Source organism: Lepisosteus oculatus, chromosome 13 (genome assembly GCF_040954835.1).
Source record: "Lepisosteus oculatus isolate fLepOcu1 chromosome 13, fLepOcu1.hap2, whole genome shotgun sequence".
Lineage (NCBI taxonomy): Eukaryota > Metazoa > Chordata > Actinopteri > Semionotiformes > Lepisosteidae > Lepisosteus > Lepisosteus oculatus.
In genome coordinates this window covers 26,376,618-26,399,304 of record NC_090708.1, presented here as the reverse complement: position 1 = coordinate 26,399,304, position 22,687 = coordinate 26,376,618, and the positions used below count along the sequence as shown (strand labels likewise).

The window sequence follows — 22,687 nt, the reverse complement described above, 5'->3', positions numbered from 1 at the left end:
CGTGCTGAAGTCCCTGCTGTGTTGGGAGACGAGGAAGAGCTCATCATCACAAGATAGGCACAGGTCAATGGAACAACAGGACAATCTGCTCTTTTGCCATGCACTTCCTAAGACAGAGAACTTAACTTAAGAAACAATTGTATATTGGTCTTTAAATGACAGAACTGTGCACAGATTCCGTAAAGGGAAAGACCCGTCAGAACAAGACCAATACTTCATAAATAGAATAAGTCTATCTCCTGAAGATTTTTCCCTTTTATTAAAGAATTTGAAAACCTCAGACAGTGGCGAGTACATATGTGCATATTTGAATTACAAAAAGTTCAAAGTTGAGCTTGAAGTTAAAGGTGAGTGATTTTCTTAAAACTGTTCTTATATTGAAGATACTTTTTTAATTAGATATTAATTAGAAAGTTTCAGTTTCTTCAGCCAGTTAATGTAGAACACTCTCTTTAACCTCACAATGCATTAGGTTGCGCTTATCTGAACAGATATCCCTGCTCTGGAAGGATGCCACAACATGGTGACAAAAGTTATCCATAGTTATGCCTTACTAGTGCATAATACAGTACATCTGTAGTGCCTGCTAAAGATATTGGGATAGTGAAGTCTAAAGTGATTTTAACTATGAACTCATAATTTCTCATCCAAAAAGGCATGACGGGTAAAAATCGGATAAAGAAATTAATAGTACTGAAGCCCTTTGTTTTGTAGGAGAATAGTAGACATACAGTACAGTACTGAAACAATTGTCTGACAGGTGTCTCTTGATTGTCAGGTGTTGTGGGGTTATTTTTTCAAATTCAGAGAACTTTGTTGTCATGACCAATGAATTATAGAGTTTCTAAATCAGTAACAATAAGCATGGCAAATATTTAAAGTAAAAACTTTATGATTTGAAAGACCTACTTTCTGTTCTTTATGCTGTGATGGGAGAGCACATTCAAAAACTTTGTTAAAAAAAGGCAGACAATTTTGAAACTTGAAGAAGAGACTCAGTCAGAATCAAAGCACATAAGTTAGGTGTACTAAAAGCTAGAATTTGAAATATACTGAAGGACGAAACCACAACTAAATTGCAGAAAATGGGTCGGTCAAGGAAAACCTCTGTAGTCTATAACAGAAAAGTTAGCAGAGCTGTCAAAGAAAAAATTGCAATCAGATTGCAGGCATGAAGGTACAAAATCAAAATCCACAATTCGCAGGATAGAGAGACTGCAGAATTGCAAAGACTCTTGAGCAGCAGCAAAATGAATTTTGAAGTTTACAGAAATGTTTTGTCAGCTTATGTAAAAAAAAATGCTTCCACAATTATTGGTGGTACTGTACTTCACCATCCAATGCAATACTGTGCAGCCAAGGAGTTCATTAAAAGGAATGTTGACTGGCCAGGTCAGTCCATAGATTTACTTCTAACTGACAATTCATTTTACATACAGATTAAATTAGTTAAATCATCAGCTAAAATTAGGCAAGAACTTAAAGTAGCTCAAGCAAAGACTTGGCTGAGCACTTCAAATGATAACACAAGAGCTTGGTGAGCTCAGTGGGTTGCAAAATTCCTGCAGGTATTGCCTCAAAGTCAAATGCAACTTAATATAATTACACTGAAATGTACTTAAAGGTGTGGATGTGCCCAAATTCTTACGGTCACTTGAAATCACTATGTTGAACACGGTATATATGTGTTCTGATATAGTCAAGTGTACACATGGAATTACCCAAAAATAAAACCTACAGAAGTTAGAAATTCATAAAAGACTTCTACTGTGGCACCATGGTGCTGTGGTTATTTTTACTTCCTTTCAGCGCTGGGGTCTTGGGTTTATTTCTGAACTCAGGATGTTATCTGCGTGGAGTTTGCATGTTCTACGTGTGTTGACATGGGTTTCCTCCCACAGTCCAGAAACATACTGATGGGTTAAATGGCTTCTGGGAAAACTGACCCTTGTGCAAGTTTGTCTTTTTTTGTTTAGTCTGTCTGCCCTGTGTTGGAATGGGGTCCCATCCAGAGTGTACCCTGCCTCATGTCCACTACTTGCCAGGGATAGGCTCTGACTCTCCCATGACCCTTGAATTGGAAGAAGCTGTTAGAAAATGGATGGGTGGAAATACCTTCTGACATTGCTCTTTGAAGGGCACTTACATTTTTGGCCTTTTCTCATTCTCTAGAAAATAAGAATAATGCATCAACATGGACCTGTAAGTATTTTTATTTCTGCTTCAAGCTTAACATTTCCACTCTTATATGTCTATCTGGGTGCACAGTGCTGAACAACATTGCAAACCTTTCAGTGGTTTCACAAATTTGAAACCTAAAATTTTATGTCTCTAAAATCTAATTGGATCATGGATCATCTAATTGGATCTTAATCTAAGTTCTAATAATAGATAAAGCCGAAACGTGAAGATGCAAAAGACAAAATTTGGTACGACACTCAGTATATATGTGTGACAAAGTACAATATGTGAGCCTTTAGATTCAGTAACTGGGAGCTCCTCCTTGAACAGCAATTACTGCAACTAAGAGTTTCCTGTAACTGCTGATCAATCTCTTATCAGTTTTGAGGAAGTTTGGCCCACTCGTCCTTATAGAACACCTTAAACTTTGTGACATTTGATGGCTGCCTTGCTTGGACAGCTTGCTTCAGGTCCTACCACAACATTTTAATGGGGTTTATGTCTGGACTTTGATTCATTGTCAAATACAGAATTTCTTCGTCATTCTTTGTAGATCTGTTTGCATGTTTAGTGTTGTCTTGCTACATTGACCCACTTTTGGTACAGCTTCAGGTTTTGGACAGATGGCCTGACATTCTCCTCTAGAATCTCCTGATACAATGCAGAATTCACAGTTGCCAGTGGTGACAAGTGGAGAGATGTTTCCTGATGAGTTAATTTTTTTTTACTCAAAAAGTACAATTTATAAAAGTAACAATTTCTCCACTTGACTCTTGTGATCTCCAGCCATATTTGCTCCAGGAAAAACAGACCAAAGGTCAACTTTTATGGTCGTAAACTAAATTGAAAGAATCCATGTTAAGAAAGCATGTTAAGAAAGGACATGACATTTTCCCACATACAGTACCTATTTGGTGAAGACCAAACTCACAATGTTTGTGATCTCTATAGATTAGAGTCGGGCCTTCCAAACCCAGCCCCCCAGATCTACCTCATTATTTAAACACCCATTTCTAATTATTCCCTTAATTGAGATAACTAAGTGACCCCTAGTTTCATTCATACAGATGATCCTCTATATTAGGAATCGGTGCTTCACTAGTGATTTTCAGTTGCACAATTTTCACAATTTTTTGTTGTTGTTTCAAACCTTGCAGTTGCCACTCTGAATTATTAATTTGTTTTATGTACTGTTTACGCTGACATTAAAATAAAAAAGATATATAGATAATATTAAATAAAAAAGGAAAAGTCATGATTGCATACATACTGTATTCAGACACTTTGCTGTGGCAAACTAATTGAAGTGCACAAAATTACCCCAGTGAGCCATTTTTATGTATTCAACATGTATCAGTTTTCTTTTTTTGACATACAAAAATGATGAGAAATAGTTGCCAGTCATCACAAAATAAAGTATTATAAGTGCAAATGGGAAATAAGTCTGCAAATGAGCAAATATTCTTTTCCATTTTGACAGGAGGGTGTAGTACCAGAGAGAAAGGGGGGAAAGAGGGGAAAAAATAACCTAAAATTCAAAAACATTAATTCAATATTATTGGATACTAAAAATAATTCACCTCTCCCAATATCAAAGTTATATTACGAAAGAAAAAAAATATTTACATACAGTAACATCATAGGTGTACTCCCAAAAACCTTTTTTTATGTAAAAATATTTAAAGTAGGAAGTAATTTTCCATTAAAATTAATAGGGGGAAAAACGGGTTGTTTTACAGTATGGATGTCATTTCACACTTGAATTTTATTTTGGAATTGTTTTCTTGTACATACGGGAATTCTAACACTTCTCCATCTGTACAAATATGTGCTAGTGTATCTCTATATTTGTTTCAATATACTATTTGTTAGTATATTGCAGTATACCCTAGTCTCAATAGCACTCCTGTAAAATGTGGTAAGAATAGTTGAAGACCAGTTTTTTGCATATTCTTACTTGGCATTTTTGCAGCATGCAAAATAGAAGCTATGTAGTGAATTGTGAATTGAGATACTCTCTTTAGCTGTTATTTTGAATTTCTCTTCACATCTTTGATGATTTTTCTATTGTCAACTGGCATCTTCATTGAACAGCTTTGTCTTTGCTGATTGCTTACTCCAGTAGTTTTTCTTTTTCAAGACATTCCATGTTGTTGGTTTTGTGATGCCCACTCTCTTCAGTGGTTCTAATTGGATTTGTTTTGCTCTCATCTTCACACTGGCTTGCTTTTCCAACATAGACAACTTCCAAGGCTTCATTTTAGCCTCTGCCTTCTAAATCAAGGCAGACCCAAAGATTAAAAATCCAAGAACTGGAGCTGTATTAGCTGAAAGATTATTCTGAAAACAATGGACAACAGGTACAGTATGGATCTTTAAACTTCATCCAAGCCTAAGCCTATACATCCACTATTTTATACTTGAAATGTAGTGAAATAGATTTTCATAATGCATAATACAGAACTGGGAGTATATTTTGTGATTAAGGAGCACTCCAATTGATAAAAACAGTATACCTTAAGACCACCTCTGAAATAGTGCTGATACTGATTTATTTTCAATTGTAATAACAGGATATAGATACAGTATTTGCCCGAATATGCTGCTTTATCAACAGAACTACATTTTTTTAAAATGCAGTTCCTGACAGCAATACAAAATTTACGTTCTTGTACTGAAGTCAAGTATTACTTTAATCATTTTTACAGCTGAATGATTAATTTATTGCTAGTTTCAAATGTAAATGAACTCATGTAAATGTATTTTAACTTCACATTCTGTCCTTAGATAAAAGAAACTAATTTGAATGATAAATTTGTCTTCAATGAAAAAATAAAGCCACATGAAGAAGCATTTTTTTCTTGCAAATTGTAAGCATGCTTTCCATAACCCAGTCAGTGCTGGAACTGCATTTTTTAGTACAGGACCCAGAACACATGGTTCTAAAGATGCTAACACTGTGAAGGTGATGTATACAATGCAGAACAGCAGGTCAGTGAAATGTTGAAGAAACCATTGACGCTTAAACATTTGTGACAGGTTTGTCTTAGGATGATGTGTTTTAGGTCATACCGTATTTTTGGCATAAGTATGCATTGAAAGGCTGTACCAGCACAACCCTTGGAAGAAATTGAGTAGCATTTCTTAAGAGAGGCAAAACAATCATTGTCTTGATGTTCCTCTTGGAATTTGACATTTTATACCTGCAACATTCTTTAATAATATGCTGTAATACTGCAGACTGGCACAAATGGGTAATCAAAGTATAAACCAAGAAAAAACAAATGACTACAGTACTTAATATTAAGTGGCATAATGACTTAGTTGAGAATTGTGGATGGATGTGCCTGTAACGCCACCAACCAAAAATTCACTGCTATTTACCTGGCTTCTTTGTATTTCTCTTTAGAAATTGACATCTGAAAGAATAATACAATTCAAATGGAACATGTTAAATTCAGATACACAGTCATAGACTGGGAACCCTACATTTATCACCTAAAATTGCCTCTGCTTTCTTTGCAAATTGTAAAACTGGGGATAAACTTATCAATCAACACCCAGAATTTATCATATAAATTATATATTTAAAGACCTAACAGTGCCTTTTAACTGGGACTATATTCATTATATAGCACAGCTTCTCGTGCCTTATTGCTTAAATATTCAGACAGGCAAAACAGTAATTCAGACTGTGGCCCTGATGTTATTAATTCAGATGCCAGATCAGCTGTCTCTCCAGATCCTCCCAGAACAAGTCTCACTGTGGCTTCTTGCTGAGCTGGGAGCCCAGTTAGTAAGTGTGGGAATGAAGGTGCTGCCAACCTGTGATTAGCTCTGGCTCCTCTGACCCTACATGGGACAAGAGCGATGCCTGTGTTGGCCTGTCTCCACCTCCAGGCTATTCTCAGCAGCTCTCCCCCAGGTATTCTATCAGGGATCAGTCTCTGTCCACACCCCTCTGATTCTCCATCTTGATTTTATTGTACGGTAGTGTAGGCGAATTCCAGGTAAGAGGCTATTTTCCTGAGCTGAGGAGACGTCTATGACACTGTAACACAGCTCATACAACCACAGAGCCAGCTGAGTATTTTGGTCCTTCTCCTGAGTCAGTCACAGAAGGACACTTGGCCTTGCTGGTCAAGTAAACTCTCCTGAAAGCTGAAAAGAAATAAGTTAATAAGATAATCATAAGATAGGGTGCTGTACAGTTGTCCTGAAAAGATATTCGAATTCTTTCATATTTGTGGTGGCTGATCTTCAACAGCAATACGCTTTTACTACCTTAGTGAACATAAAATGTTCAAAATATTGTCTGAGATTATTACTACTAATCACTCAATATTTAACGCCGTTTTGTGGGTGTATAATAAACTTGGGTAGGAATGTAAATGTGTAAGGTTTTTTCATTTTTAGTGCTTTAATAATAATCCTCAGATGGTTTATTGGTGTATATATACGACGTGACGCAGTCGGATAACGGTTATTTAACTTCTGTTATTTTCAAGCTGGAAATCTGTCGATTTCCTCTAACCAGTTGGCAGTTTGCCTAGTTCTGGTACAGTGATGACCCAACACGATTGTGTACTGTATCCTGAGGTCAGCGTGAGCAGTCCCGTCACATGAGGGCTTGTGTCATTTGTCTGTGCCCTGAGCATCCACTTTTGGTGATAGCAGCAGGATGCAGGTTACAGTGTGTGCTGAATGATACTGGTGCCACTGTTCACTTTCACACCTTGGTTAAGGTTGGGAAATTCTTATGGCTGCTGACTTGAGCAGATTTTCAATGCTAGTTATTCTGGACCTAACTGCTGCATTCTGACAGCATCAATCAAGATAATCTTTAAAATCAACCAGGTCCTATGACAAATTAAATCTGATTTGTTTAATCGACAGCAATGTAATAGGATTAGTGACTTTATGACTTTTTAGGTATGTATAGTTATGCCACTGGGATCTATCTTAGAACCCTTATTATTATTTACTGTAGCATTTTTGTAAGCTTCCTTTGAGCAGTAGAATTCATGTTGTTAGTGTTCACTGTAATGCTTTAATGTATGCAACTTCTTTTATAAAAATGTAATTCTAAATGTATACTAATTAAACCTACAGTACTACTGATTCAGCCACTTGTATACTTTCATCATTTCTGACAGATAACATGGATGAAACTGAATGGCTCTGAACGTTACTACAGTATGACATTACTATTGTTCTTTGACTCTACTCAGCAGTTGCACAAGATGGATAGCTTTGAATGCAGCATTGAAGGGAAAGTCATTAAACAGTTATGATCATAAATCTGAGAACTGTGTTTGACCACATTAGCTGAAAGTGTCTTTCATTTGCACACTATTTCTTGCCTGTTGTTGACTTGCAAGCTTTGAATGGCCTCAGTCCAGCGTACTTGGAAGATGTGCTTGAGGTCCAGTCTCATTCTCCAAACTGTACTTACAGTCTCTGGTCCTCTTTCCATCCCAGATCAAGATGGCGCTCCATGAGGGAATTGGGGAAGAGCAATAATGTCTCGAAATCCATCGTCATTCTAAGTCATGAGTCACAAAATCATGTTTTTTCTCCATTACTCTTGATTTTATTAATTATTCTGTTTTATTGAATTATTTGTGAGACCTCTTAGATTTGAATATTTTTATCTCTTTCAATCTTTTATGTACAGGGCTTTGGGATATCTTAATGAAAGACAATAAATATAAAACAAAACTAATCTAAAGTAGTATCAGATGCTAAAGTAGGTGAATATTCATTGATATTTTCCTCAGTTAAGTAGTAGATATTACCCATATTCTTCATCTGGCAATCTGTTGTTCAAATTCAAATTCAAGTTTATTGTCATTATAAGATAAAGATAAGACCATAAGATCATTGTCATTATACTCATACATACAGTAGGTACATTTTATGGTATAATGAAATGCTATTAAGCTAGCTCTCAGTCAGTAAGTAGTACAAAAAACAAATATACAATTGTATAAGAAAAGAAAGACAAAGACAACAGGCAATGTGCAAAACAACAACAGGTAACAGATAATGTGCAAAACAACAGTTTTGCAAAATCATACATCAACAGAATGAAATAAAGGATAGAAGATTATGGGAAGTAAACATCTTGACATGTGAGGTAGAGGTAGAGTTCAATGTGTGTTCAGCAATACTCCATACCACACTGTGATGCAACCTGTCGGTATGCTTTCTGTAGTGCATCTGTAAAAGTTAGTCAGGATCTGGTGGAGATATCTTAGCCTTCTTCAACCGTCTTAGGAAGTACAGGCGCTGTTGCACTTTTTTAATCAGACAAGTTGCGTTGAGAGACCATGTGAGGTCCTCGGTGATATGGATGCCAAGGAATTTGAAGTTACTGACCCTTTCCACTTCAGTCCCATTGACCGTTTTGCAGTTTTCTGAAATCAACGATCAGCTCCCTTTTTTTGCTAACGTTGAGGGTGAGGTTGTTGTCTTCACACCATGTTGTAAGGAGATTGACCTCCTCCCTGTAGGCCCTCTCATTGTCTGTGATCAGACACACAACTGTGGTGTCTTCTGCAAACTTGATGATGGAGTTGGTGTTATGTTTGGCCTTACAGTCATGGGTGTAGAGAATGTAGAGCAATGGACTAAGCACACACCAAGCACACACCAAGCACACACCCCTGGGGGACCCCAGTGTTCAGAGTTAATGTACTGGAGGTGTGGTTTCCAAGCCTGACAGCCTGAGGTCTGCCTGTCAAAAAGTCCAGAATCCAGGTACAGAGGGTGGTGTCAAGACCCAGTGCACTGAGTTTTTTTACTAGTTTCTCTGGAATTATGGTGTCAAAAGCTGAACTGAAGTCGATGAGTAGTAGTCTTGCATATGTGTTATTTTGTGGTTTTCTTAGGTATTGGGATGATGGTGGTTGTCTTGAAGCAGGTGGGGACTACAGCTTGGGCCAGAGACATGTTGAAAATGTTGTTTTACACGGTTGATCCTGCAAGGCTATAGAATTGACCAGCAAGATGAGACGTGTTATAGGATAGAATCAGAATCGCCAAGCGAGAGCCTCTACAGCCACCTCAGGGCTCTTCTCAGCAGGTTTGTCTCAGCTTCAGGAAATCTCTCAGGATCAGTCTCTGTCCACATCCCTCTCATTCTCCATCTTGTTTTGTATTGTACTGTAGTGGAGGAGGATATAAGGGAAGAGGCTATTTTATCATACAGATCGCAAATAAGGACTAAATAAGGACTTTACTATCACTCCAAACGATCCTTAGAATGACTAAATCATAGAGTTAAAGATTTTTGAGTGATTTAGTTTACTCAGTTCCATGGTGACTTAGTTTCTTAACGTCACTAGTTTCCGTGCTTTCTGGGTTTATTTAAGAATAACTCGTTCTGAAGTCCCTGCTGTGTTGGGAGATGAGCAAGAGCTCATCGTCACAAGATAGGCAGCTTATTTCCGGGGCGTTTACAGCGCATGGGTCCGCTCTGTGACCTAGTGCATCATATATTAAGACTGGCACAATTAATATACACACATGAATAACACACGTCCATCCATCACCAGAAAGACTCGTTAGCCTACAAGTTTCGTTAGCCTGCAGCCCGAGACAGGACTTAACCTTTTCTTATAAAAACTCCTCAACTAACTCTGACCGTCACCCAGCCTGTGATTGGATCATTTTGATGTCAGTAATGACTGGTCTCGAATGGTCTATATAGGATGAGAATTTGATTGGACGTCCATTGCCAAACCGTCACGAAAGCAGGGCTGAACCCGAAAGATCATCCAATCACTTCTCGGGGTGATGGTCGGTCACAGAAAGGTACTTGGCGGTGCTGATCCACTGAGCTCTCTTGAAAGCTGAAAGGAAATAAGTTAATAAGATGATCATAAGGTAGGCTGTTGTACTGTTGTCCTGAAAGGATACTTTTTCTTCAATTTTGGCGCCTGCACTTTTACAGCAATACGCTTTTACTGCTGTAGCGAATGTAAAATGTTCAAAATATTGTCTGAGACCATTATTACGTGTGTTAATAATTCAGTATTTAACACCGTTTTGTTGTTGCATTAACCTGAGAAGGAATGTAAATGTGTATGCTACGTTAATTTATATAGCTTTAAGAATAAAGAACAACACCCAGCCCGTTTATTGGTATACTGTATGTACAGTACTACATGACGCAGCTGGATAACGGTTTTGCGTCTCAAACATAAGGATTGGTTTCGTTTTCTAAGAACACTATTGCATTATTGCTATCCTTTCTGCGTATTTATAAAATAAATGTTATAGATATAGCTCTGTGTCGTTCATTAAATTAATAAACAACTCTACGACTGGCTTTTTACTCTTAACCAGTGGACTTCCCCCGGTCACCGCCCAAGACATGGTGCACGTACTGTAGGAAAGTCAAGAATTGTAAAGTGATAATTTACTAATATCTTGCGATGGAGATACTTTGTGTTACAAACTGTCTGATCTTGATGTGTAGGTTTACAGTTACGGGGGTTAAGAGCTGGTTTTGTTGTGTCCTGGTCTCGCTGCTCTTTCTAGAGCTCAGCCAAATTCGTTAGCAGGCCAGGGCGCTGGTCTCAGATCATCTATTATTTAGTCTTTCCTTTCAGATCAAATGCACCTCTAAATATATATCTTGTTCTTGAGATGTCCTGTTATTATTGTCGTGTAGTAGCGCTGGCCACACAACGCTCCATAGTGTGTGAGATTGTGTTAACTCACCATTACCGTGTGTGAGTCACAGTCATGAGGGCCTACACCCAAAACACCACAAGATCCTCATGTAGAGCTGCTTACACCCACACTCCTAGGAGAAAACACTGTTAATGGTTTCGTGAGGAAAAACATGGTTGTCCTGTACAAAATAATCCAGTATCAATTGATTGTCTATAAATATGAGTGAGACAGTTCTGGAGGTGGCCTACAGTTCTTTGGTTCCTTCCTTTCTCCACACTTTAACCTTTCAGACACTTTGGTAAAGGTTTATATTGGTGTTTGCATATTTATTGGGCAGTACTTCATCATGCAACATTACTGTGACTCCATACATATGGCCAAGGCAAAACAACTTCCTCAGCGCTACATATGTGTGGTTAAGTAGGGCCTAGTATGGTACTGAACAGTAATCTGTGATATTCCACAGCTCGTTTATTTTTGTATAAGAAGTTTATAGTGCCTGTTCACCAGAGGTACATACCATTACATACTGTACCAGGCTGGTATTTCACACACACGTGGAACACGTGTGGATTTTGCTTTGTGTGGGTCAGAATATATTTGTTCTGTTAGAGATACAGCAAGAGATAGCGTTATGGACCAAATATTATCTTTGGACCTAATATTAATAATTGATCAACACAGGAACCCCATTTTTAAGATTGTTCATTCTGTTAGTACAAATAAATTTAGTACCTATTATGTTGAGGGTTAAGGCCTAATGGGCCAAAAATGGTTTGGAGAGAAGCAGGTTGTGTAATGGCCTGGGCATCTCAAACTGGTTTGTGGCCCTTTGTGAGCATTAACAATAATATAAATTAAAAATCAAATTTGGCCACCATTATGGTTGACATTGTACATGAAGTTAACAGCTTTTCTCTCCCAATATATCCACCTACAGTAGTAAGGGAACAAGTAATAGGTTTAGTTCATGCTGAAAAGAGAAGAAAGAAAACACAACGTTTCGGCTGTGGAGCCTTCTTCAGGTGTGTTGGCACCAGAAGGCTCCACGGACAAAACGTGTTTTCTTTCTTCTCTTTTCAGCATGAACTAAACCTATTACTTGTTCCTTTGCAGCCTACGCATGCTGACACAGCTACCCACCTGAACTACTATCCACCTAGTAGTTTCAACTACTACAGTACCCAGTATTCAAAGACAAGCAGTCTTACCCTGTAATCTGTACAGGCTGGGAGGCCTGGTGAGACCCACATCTCTGAAGGGTGCTGTCAGAAGGTTTGCATTCCTGTGTAGTGATTTTCACTGTCAACTACAGTTTATTTTTGCATGTGCAAGTATTCACATGTCTGCATAGGCAGTCGTGGAACTACGACACTACTGAACTACGTGGAACAAGTCTGCTCTGACTGCAGACTTGCCCTGGAGACTAACTTGACTGAAAGCATTGAACGCTATTGTTTTCTGTTTAATAATTACCTTTTTGAGTAAATATTAACTCACCAGTTCCTTCACATCTGAATGACTGTGCAAAACAGAAATATTACAGTACTTACATGCTCCAGAATCTCATTCACTCCTTTATTCCACTCAGAAGTCACTCCAAGAGGAGAAACAGAGTTCTGACTTGATCTTGGGGGAATAAAAAGTGAACAAATATGAACTAAACTTTGCTTCTCTGCGGTCCATTACCTGTTGTAGGTTGAAAAGTACCGGAAAACTTTATTGCTGTTCTCCTGTACCTGACAAATGACATAGTGTCAGACTAAACAGCCTATCAGATCACCCTGTTTTTTTCATGTCAAAGTCTACAGTTGCTTTCAGGTTTGTGTGCGACTGTAGAGCTCTCAAACCATCTAGACTGTGTGTTCTTTTCTACAGGAGCAAGGAAGGAGTATGATTTCATATTGAATTTGATAGTGCAGTGGATCTGTTTGTCTCTGTTCTTTTAACTAAATTTGTTGTATTGGTGAAGAGTAAACTTTTGGATAAAGTTGACCAGTTCCTGAGAAAAATATCCCATATAGAACATTTTATCAACCATATTTGATTTATCAAAAACAAGTTTTGTAATTAATTGGGATAATCAAGCTTTTCTTAAGCTTTTACATTTGTTCAAAGTCTGAAATAAACATCACAGGGAGAATTATATGTATTGTAGAATTGTCTAGCATAATAAATAGTATAAACTTTATAGCTATCCACTTCCAAATAGAGGATTATATTTTTTCCATTCACTAGGTGTCAATTTTTTTTATTTTTCAGCAGTAAACTGTCACTTATCTGCAGTTCTCTCGCAGAGAGAAACATTCCCGGGATACAGATGAACTCTTTATTTATAAAATGTGGGTGGGGAGATGTGAGGCCGGCATGCAGTATCCTCACATGACCATTATTATACAATTATTTCTACAGATGCAGAGAAGGTAAAACTGTCCAAAAATTCTAAGCTTCACATAAATACATTTCAAGGTTGTAAAATGGTGCTTTTGATCATGCCAGTGGTAAATTTAAACATAGGAAGTTCAGTATAATAGATTAATGCATTATTATAGGGTTATGGATGATGCTAAATGCTAAATATATAGAATTGTCTTATAGTGTTTGAACTGGGACAACGTTTTATATTAAAGCTAATTTAGACCTATAATGTGTATACAATGTCTTTAAAAATCAAATATATTTTTTGTATTAAAACATGATCTACAGTAGCTGTGCTATGTTACATTTCTGGTTGACCTCAATTACAGAACATACGAACAGTTACAGATGAGAGCAGGCCTTTCAGCATATCTAGTTATTTTATTTTTTTTCAGTAGCAAATTGATCCTATCTTATAATTTGCTGAGTTATGCCGTTGAAAGCAGCACAGAAGCTAGATTCAACAGCATAAACGAAGGCAGTGAGTTTCATTGTGTAGTTTGTAGGGGAGCCAGCTTCACAGAACCGTTCTGATTTCCTGTGAAGTTTCTCCACTCCTCATCCTCCTGATCTGGTATCTATGAATATAACTAGTTTACCATCTATACTAGAATCTAGATCACCGATGTTAATTGGGAAGAGTAGTGATTCTAACAAGGGTGTGATACTATGTAATCACATCATCCCAAGTTGAGCACTCACCTTTCTTTTCCATCTATTAACCGGTTTGCCTATAGTTTAATTTTTTTATGATCCTCTACTCCTAATTATCTTTTCTATAACTTTAGCCAGTATAAGTAAAGACGTGTTCATCTGTAAATGCTTGTTTCATTCATATTTCATTCTTTGTATAGTCTGCCTAGAACACTTCTGCCTTGGTCTGGATCTGTGTGGAGTTTGTATGTTCTCCCCATCTATACGTGAGTTTCCTCCATGTGGTCTGGTTTGGTTTTTGGGAAATTGGCCCTGGTGTGAGTGCGTGTCTGTCTTGTGATGGACTGGTATCCTGTTCAGGGTATATGCCTTAAGCCCTTTGCTTGCTGGGATAGGCTTTGGCTCCAAGGTGACCTTGAATTGGATGACTGTGCAGCAGGGGTGGGCAAACATGTTTTGGCCCAAGGGCCACATAAAATTTTGAAAATGTATAGAGGGCCACTTCAAGCTGCTGTTACAGATAGCCTATGCCCTATATAAGTTTAAAATCCATTATGAGCTTATTAGTTCAAGGTTAATGATAACCTGAGAGAAATACTTTAATTATAAAAACTCAATAAAACTTGTTCAACTCGCAAGCCAAGTCTTCAGCGATTACCTCTACCCGACGGGTAACTGTTCTGCGTGATAAACTTATTTTCTTAAATTTGCTCTTGCTCTCTGGAAAAAGAATATCTGTGTTTTTTTATCATACTCCTTCAAGTGCTCCCCTTCAGAGAATGGCTTGCTTTGTTCAGCAATTTTATACTGTATGCAAGCAGGTAGCTTGCCTTTGTGCTGGCCTCTTGGATAGTAGAAGAGCCGAAAAATACATTTTAGCCTGCTCCTCCCATGACAGATTGCTAGCATAGTTAGCATGTTTGGTAGAAAAATGCCAATTGAGATTGTATTCTTTGAACACTGTGACACTTTCCGTACAAATTAAACATACAGCCTTTCCACATGCCTCCCCCTCTCCGAAAATAAGTTCTATATTTGAAAAGGAAATGATGGGTCAAAATAAAAAAGTTGATCCAATTTTTATTTTTTTTAAATCATTTTCAAAACCAAAATACTTTTTGGTTAATAATGACTTTTTAAAAATAGTCAACATCTTTGTAAAATGCAAATAAAATTACATTTTATAATAAAATTACAAAAAGTAAAAAAAAATAACATTTATGTTTTTACAAAAGGGGGAGAAATAGTCTTTTTGTTTGTGCCTCTTAATGGATAGGTGGGCTCGTTTAATAAATTAACATAATTCACCGAACATACTGGGTAGTATTTTTGAAATGGCAACGCAGATCTCCTCCTCAGTATTGACTCTTTGATCTCTACTTGGATTTCATAACCGCAAGTGCTGAAAACCCAGCCTCACAAAGGCAGGAAGTTACAAAGGGAAGCAGAATTCGCAGGGCTCTGTTGCTTATTCGTTGGTATTCCAATAGTAGGAGTTTTTTTTGCATTGATCTACTCTGTACACAACTTTGTATGATGAAAGAAGAACTTTGCTGGGGACTGTAGCTTGGTTAGAAAAAGCGGCTTTCTGTTCATTCGTTTAACTTGCGCGAAAAAACTACTTATCAAACTACTTTCTTATCAAACTACTGTGAACAGTTTCCAAATTGTTTCAGTTTATTAGGGAGCATGCTCTCAGCAGCTAACATTTTAAGGCAGACAACACAGTGGGCATTCTTCAGTGTTCACAATTGTGCACGTGAAACAGAAATTCAATTTTTTCTGTATTTCTGTATTTGGTTTCCGTTTCTCTTTAGAACTAGGCTCTATGTCCTTAACGTTTTCTACTCGTATTTAAAAACCTCTCCATTACGATCGTGTTACAAAAAAACTCCCAAAATGACCACTCATCGAAACATGATGGGGCGGAGCGGTGGCTCTGTGGCTAAGGATCTGCGCCTGTGGTTGGAAGGTTGCCGGTTCAAATCCTGCGGCCGGCAGAGGAATCCTACTCCATTGGGCCCCTGAGCAAGGCCCTTAACCCATACTGCTCCAGGGGTGCCGTACAATGGCAGACCCTGCGCTCTGACCCCCAGCTTCTCTCCCTGTCTGTGTGTCTGTGTCTCCATGGAGAAAAGCTGGGGTATGCGAAAAGACACATTCTTAATGCAAGAAATTGTATAGGGCTAATAAAAAAACATTATCATTATTATGAAACAGCGATCATACATTCTGTGTGCATGAAAAGCGTGTTTTGGTTGTAGTATTTTTTTATTTCCCCTGATTTTTACACCCCTGACCGACAATGGCACCTCCCCAAGGCGGCGCGATGCACAATTTGGAACCCCTGTGGTAAAGCGTTCGTGCGCCATGATACGGCACGAATAATGAAATGTAAGAAAAAAAAATAGCTCCAAACAAGATGGAATATGGCAAATATTGACTCGTTTATTTGTTTTACCTCAAGGGCCAGTTAAAACTGGCTGGCGGGCCGTTTGCCCACAGGTGGTCTAGAGCCTACTCTTGCAGATAGGAGTTTATCACTCCATCATGAATATTCCAGTGAAACAGGAGTTCAACATCACCCCAACTGTAAAGGCCACATTGAATTTTGTATTCATAGCTATGACAAACCCACACTATTGAATTATATCCAGAATAGTCATTCATTGTTTTATGAATATTTTAATTAATTGTATATTTTATATCTCTTATATTAAATTATCTATTTCATTAAAGGTGATTTATTGAATATACAGAAACACAACTTCAGAAACAGTGTTCCCTTATGAGCTGTATTTGGTTCTTTGTTGTCCATTACTGTAGCTGAAATGAGACTATAACAAATCTAAATGGACTGGTATGAAGATTTATCCAATCAGCACTAAAATCGACGGTTTGAATGGTGTTTTCATTGAAGTAGATGTTGGTTTGGCCGTGAGTCATTGCTTTGCAAGTGTGCTGTATCTATTATATACTCATGCTGCTACAATTTATGGCAAGTAGTTTTTTTTTGTTGTTGAGCTGTCTTCATTGCAGTCCTCTGTTGTGTGCCTTTATTTCATTGGTTGCTAGTCTAATTTATATATCCATTATCTGAATGGGCTATGGTAATGCAGAGATTTTCCCAAAAACCCAGAGTACAAGATGGAAAGGCAGTTCATCACAGGTTAAACAAGCAAACGCACAAGCACACAGGATAATTTAGAACCCAGTTAACCCAGCTTTTGTCTTTGGAAGATGGAAATGTGAACCCTAGCCCAAAGAGGTGTGAGAAAGCAGCCCTAACTGCCTCACTACTGCCCTAACTGCAGTGTTACTGTGACACCTTTATTTTATCCATGTCTGTGTCAAATGAGTCTTTTTATCACTTGACTGTTCTCAAAGACGGTTTTCCGAACTCATACATCAGAAAGACCACCGAAACTAAAATTATTCTGCAGCAAGGATCACACATTCTCCCTTCCCTTAACGACAGACTACTGTTCTTTTAAATTTTCTCCATTCATTGGAAGTTTCATTTCACACCTCTCTGCACCCATTCTGACTTCACACCTCTTGATTGGCCTCTCTTTCTGTCCCCTGCTCCCGCCTCTCACTCCTCCTCCCTCCCAACCTTTGTTCTCCCGCTACTTTACCTTTGCCTACTGCCCTGTCTCTCTCACACCTGAAGAAGGCTCCACGGTCGAAGCGTTGTGTTCTCTTTCTTCTTTTTTTCAGCATGGAATAAACCTATAACTTGTTCCTTTGCAGCCTACGCATGCTGACGCAGCTACCCACCTGAACTTTTTATCACTTATGCCAATATATCAAAATTATAACAAGATTTTATAGTTTCATTTGTTTAAAATGTTATCTTTAAGCAGTTACATTGTGTGATCTTTTGTTTTAACTCATCACAGCTTCATGAAGTTGATGGAACTAGAAAATGTTTTGTCTTTATTTTCTATATGTAGCTTCTTAGGGGATACAATGTAATTAAATTTTAAATGTTTTTTTTTACAGGTGTTTGCAGTTATCCTTTGTGGTGTTATTTACCAGCACAGTTAAAGGTATGGTGATGAAAAATACTTTTGATATTTGGAGAAAATTAATTTTTACTTTGTGAAAAGAAATACAAACCTATGTGAATTTTATTTTCTCTCTATTGATATTTTTGATGAGGTGTTTTTCTAACACATTAGTAGGTAAAACAGATATGATTAACCTCCTGTATTAGTTACAAACAAGTGAGTGGATTACTCAAAGATTTGTAGAGCATTGAATCGATGTGAGGGTAACTATTCTCATGAAACAGAGTTTAGTGTTGGCTGTTTCACTGTCTTAATTTGTTTCATCATAGGTACAATTTTTAAATATAGAATCCTAGATTTTTAGCTGTTATGAGGCTAAGTCAACAAGTTAAGGGAATTTGTTATTTACCAAATATGCTCTATAGACTGGGATGAATATTTTACCTTAACCATTATACATTTTGCTACCATGTCACAGGCTTATGGGTTTATTCATTATATCTCATGTTTTGCATCTGAATTATTAATGCACCATAACTTGTGACCACATTTGTTTCATTTAAATTAATGATAATTATTATACGTTTTCTTGTGTCAAATTTATTTTATGTTTCTGTACCCAGTGTTTTAATGTATATCTTGATTTTGTTGTAATTGTTTTTTATTTTATAGTCTCTGCACAGGAGCCCATTTTTAGATTCCAAGGAGAAAGTGTTGTCTTGCCTTGTACTACTAAAATAAGTGGAAGCCGTACACTTATATTGTGGTCCTATGGCACAGGCAAAAGAGTGCACGATTTTTTCAATGGGAAGGACTCTCTATCAAAACAGAACATCCAGTTTATAAACAGGACTCAGCTGTTTCATGACGAAATTCCAAAGGGTAATTTCTCCTTGAAGCTGACAGATCTGAAGAAAACTGATAATGGAACATACAAGTGTCATTTAGAAAATGAACTGATAAGCACATCAGTTCTTTTTGTTGGAGGTATTTAACTGTTTTCTTTTTAATTTATATGTATGCATGTTTTAAATTCTATTAATTCAGCCAAGGCAATTTGTCAGTCAGGAGTTGCAAAATTCACTTTGTTTCCCTATAATTGGTTCAATTGTAGCCTTAAGTCAACATTAATAATCACTGTACAATTATTCCAACATTCTTTCATCCTTTAATTAATTGATCATTCCATTTCTACAGACTTCACAACTGCTACATAATTATCTGTAATTTTCCACTAAGGACAGTATGACGTTATACTTTACATTTTAAACAGCCTAGATTAGTACAGCAGCAACAGACAAATTCACTTCAGTGGTTCTTCATTTCAGATTTGTGAACAAGCTGATTTACAAAAATCATCTGTTGCACATTGAGGGGGCCCCCCTGGTGGCAGTTGCCTTCTTCATCTAAGCCAAGGGCTGATTGTGATGGGGGAGGGGGGATGAATATTTTAATTGAACACTCTATTCATTGTAGAACACGGGCATTTTTGGTTACTGAATATTGTTTCATTTTTCATTTTCTATGTTTCAGATCCCAAGTCTGACTCTGCAGAAACTGTAGTCCCTACAAAAACTACCACAGACCAGGCTCGTGGCAGCAGCAGCAGCTCTGGGATGTGTGCAGAAGTCATTTATCACCTGCTTGCTCTCACTATTCTTTCCATGTATCTCTAATGGTGTTCTAATTTAAATTATATTTTTGTTTGTTTTCATCCAGTTATTTAACTTTGGAACTCTTATTAATGTATAGCTTATTTTAGCACAAGAGAGAATTCTTTTTGCCGTTGAAGTATATAATCACCATGGAAGTGCATTGCTGCCATGAAGAAAAATCATGTGTTATCTTGTAATCGTGAGATGGCAACAATCATTTCAGTGTTCATTCAATGATCATTACAGTGTACAAGCTGTTACATTATGTAATGACAGTATCTACAAGCTACCACTAGCTTTGCTGGAACAGTGGGTTAAGTGATCTTGACAGCTCTAACTATTTTTGAGGATACATTTACATGTATCCTCAAACAAGAATTAGTGTGGCCTGGAAACGATTCCACAGCTTAAAACTGAAAGTCGGATAATGATAATGTATGACAATTGTGCTATCGTGCGTTGATCACATACAATATGTTGGAATGTGTTATCTCGTAATTAGGAGATAATCATTGTCCTATTAGATGATAAATCTTCTCCCAAGTCCCAAGTCTCTTGCAAACTGCAGCAGGTTTTTCTCCAGGATTTCTCTGTACTTTGCGGCACATATTTTGCCTTTTACCCTCACAAGTTTTCCAGGCCCTGATGCACCAAAGCATCCCCATAGCATAATGCTGTCACCACCATGTTTAATGGTAGGAATGGTGTTTTCAGGATGGTGTGGTGTTATGCTTACGAAAACATAAAACATAATGCTTAGCATTGTGGCTATAAAAGTCAATTTATGGTCTCATTAGACTGTAGAATCTTCTTTTACTTGTGTGACAGTGGAACACACCTCCCACTGCATTTCTCACTCTGCGGCGCGAGGGAATATGCAGCTTGCACTCCTGACGCTAATCAGCGCTGCGCTTTAAGATCCCCACGCGCCCGCAGACAGTGTTCACGGCAGAACCGAATGTGTTCCCCTCACCGGCGACACAAACTAATCTCTCCGATCAGGGAAAGATTTCTCTCCTGTACCAGAGAACTGAAACTTCTGCAGACGACTAGACACCGGCACACTGCAGGGAAGACAATACACACTCTGCCGGTGTTCAGGCAGCCTCTTAACACTACTGACACTATCACACTTGTGATACAGTAGCTTTGTACCAATCACTCCAGTATTTTTGTGATAAGAGGATTTTGTGCAGCTCTAATAAGTTCTGTATTTTCCTTGTTTTCCTTCTAGTGTTTATTATTCCAAGTGTATAACTTACAGTAGAAGTGTTACCTCCTTGTACTGTTAATGTCTTATCCAGGTCTGAACTATTTTGAGTCTATTGAAAATAGTTGTTCCCTAGGTATTTTTTGTCATGTAAAATGTGCACATGAACAGACGCTTTACAGAGCGTAAGCATGTACCCTTAATTTTGCAAAAGTAGATTTTGTGCTTAAATTTTTCATTCTTTTGTTTTTTGAATCAGTATTCAGTATGTATAATGTAAATGTGTTCATTATGTACATTAACACAAAAAAGATTCTGTTGTGCTCGTGCAAAGCACATAATTCAGAGCATCTGAAGATTGTGATTATATAAAAAATACAATTTCACATGTAGCTTATCTAGAGCTCTTTCTGGTAGAGTCCTAAATGTTCATTGCAGAAGACTTGCTTGCCTAGGCACCCATCTCTGATATGAGTTGATTATTTTTACTTGGGGTTAATTGGAAAAATTAAGGTTTCCAAGCTAATCTGTGCAATCTTAAGGATCCTTCAGAGCACAGAGTGTGTTTCTTGAATGTAAGGAAAGATGTACTGAAACCATTTAAAATTCTGTATGAAGTTCAAGATTAACACACGCATACATATTTATTATTAAAATATGTATTTTTACTTGATTTCTCAGGAAATAATTTCTGCTTTGCCCCCTGTCCCAGCAAGCAACAGGTGCACCCTGGTTAGGACCCCAGTCCATCATAGAGTAAACTCAGACATGCACACACTCACACCTAGTGTGATGAATTTTACCAGACTCCAGTTAACTTACCTGTATTTCTTTGGACTGTAGGAGGACAGTGGAGCACCTGGAGGAAACCCACGCAAATGCAGGGAGAACATACAAGCTCCAAACAGAGCACTGTAACAGCCCAGGTCTAGAACTCAGGGCCCCATTGCTGTTATGCAACAATGCCAAACTCTGCCCCACTGAGCCTCCTGTTACCATGATGCTTTCTAGTGAGGAACAGATGGAAGAGAAATAGAAAAAATACTCGCATCATGGTATTTTTCTTGAAATCTTACCTCCATAATTTCTGATTTAGTAGAGTACCTTGGGCAAATAAGTGAAAGAAGCTTAAGATGACATATTATGTTGCTAAATTGAATATTGTTAGGCCAGATTCAAAAAGGTATGTAGTGGTCCTTGATTCATCATCAAAGCAATCATAAAATTTTTCTTGGTTTACCTTAGTTAAGTTATGGATAAACTCTGTCTGGCCCAGGCCAGTCGGGTGTGATGTCTAGGAGGTGTAAGCTGATAGGTCACCCTGCTCTAAGGCCAGCAGCATGGAGCCGCACTGTCCTGTCACGGCCAGCAAACACAATGCCCGCATCAGTTTCAGCAGCAGTATGCAGCAGTATGGGTGGCAAATCTGAAATGATCTCTCAGATGGGCCAGTCTGATGTGTCGGTCCTGCTCTGGTGTGGTCACTTGAGGGCAACCGGATGTTGGATGGTCATCTGTCTTGCTGGTCTGCTGAAACCTCTGCAGTCAGGACACAGTGGAGCGGCTTACTCCATAGTGTCTGGCAATCTGGCAAAGCTGGCAAATGACATGCCTGCCGGCAGCATGCCAAAGGCCTTCTCCCTTGCTTCTGGTAACATTCAAGGCATTATGGAATGCACAAAAAACTGACTAAGTGTGTCCTTTTCTTGCAGTGACCTAAGCTTTGAATTAAGGCCTTTTTAAAGGTAACCTGATCAGACATTGTTCAATCTGGACCTCGTTGGATAAAAGTGCACCTAATGAGCTTTCGTGTGATTGGCAAGTTGCAATACCTTACTTCACAAACTGTATTGCTGGTCAGTGGGCTGAAA

General features: G+C 37.9%; 2 long non-coding RNA genes across 4 annotated transcripts; one reads left to right on the top strand and one right to left on the bottom strand.

Annotated features, from left to right (window-relative positions):
- Positions 1-8,001: 8,001 nt before the first annotated feature.
- LOC107079219 (uncharacterized) lies at positions 8,002-12,589 on the bottom strand. 3 transcript variants are annotated; one of them, XR_011191408.1, is made up of 4 exons: positions 12,420-12,589; positions 12,078-12,151; positions 10,912-10,996; positions 8,002-10,037 (listed from the first exon to the last, which is right to left on the bottom strand). It is a non-coding gene; the product is annotated as an uncharacterized lncRNA (long non-coding RNA). The 3 variants fall into 3 exon arrangements; XR_011191409.1 differs by lacking the exon at positions 12,078-12,151; XR_011191407.1 differs by lacking the exon at positions 12,420-12,589 and having other exon boundaries at positions 12,078-12,413.
- LOC107079217 (uncharacterized) lies at positions 9,969-21,489 on the top strand. Its single transcript, XR_011191406.1, has 4 exons — positions 9,969-10,071; positions 17,944-17,990; positions 18,624-18,938; positions 19,485-21,489. It is a non-coding gene; the product is annotated as an uncharacterized lncRNA (long non-coding RNA).
- The last annotated feature ends 1,198 nt before the right edge of the window (positions 21,490-22,687 follow it).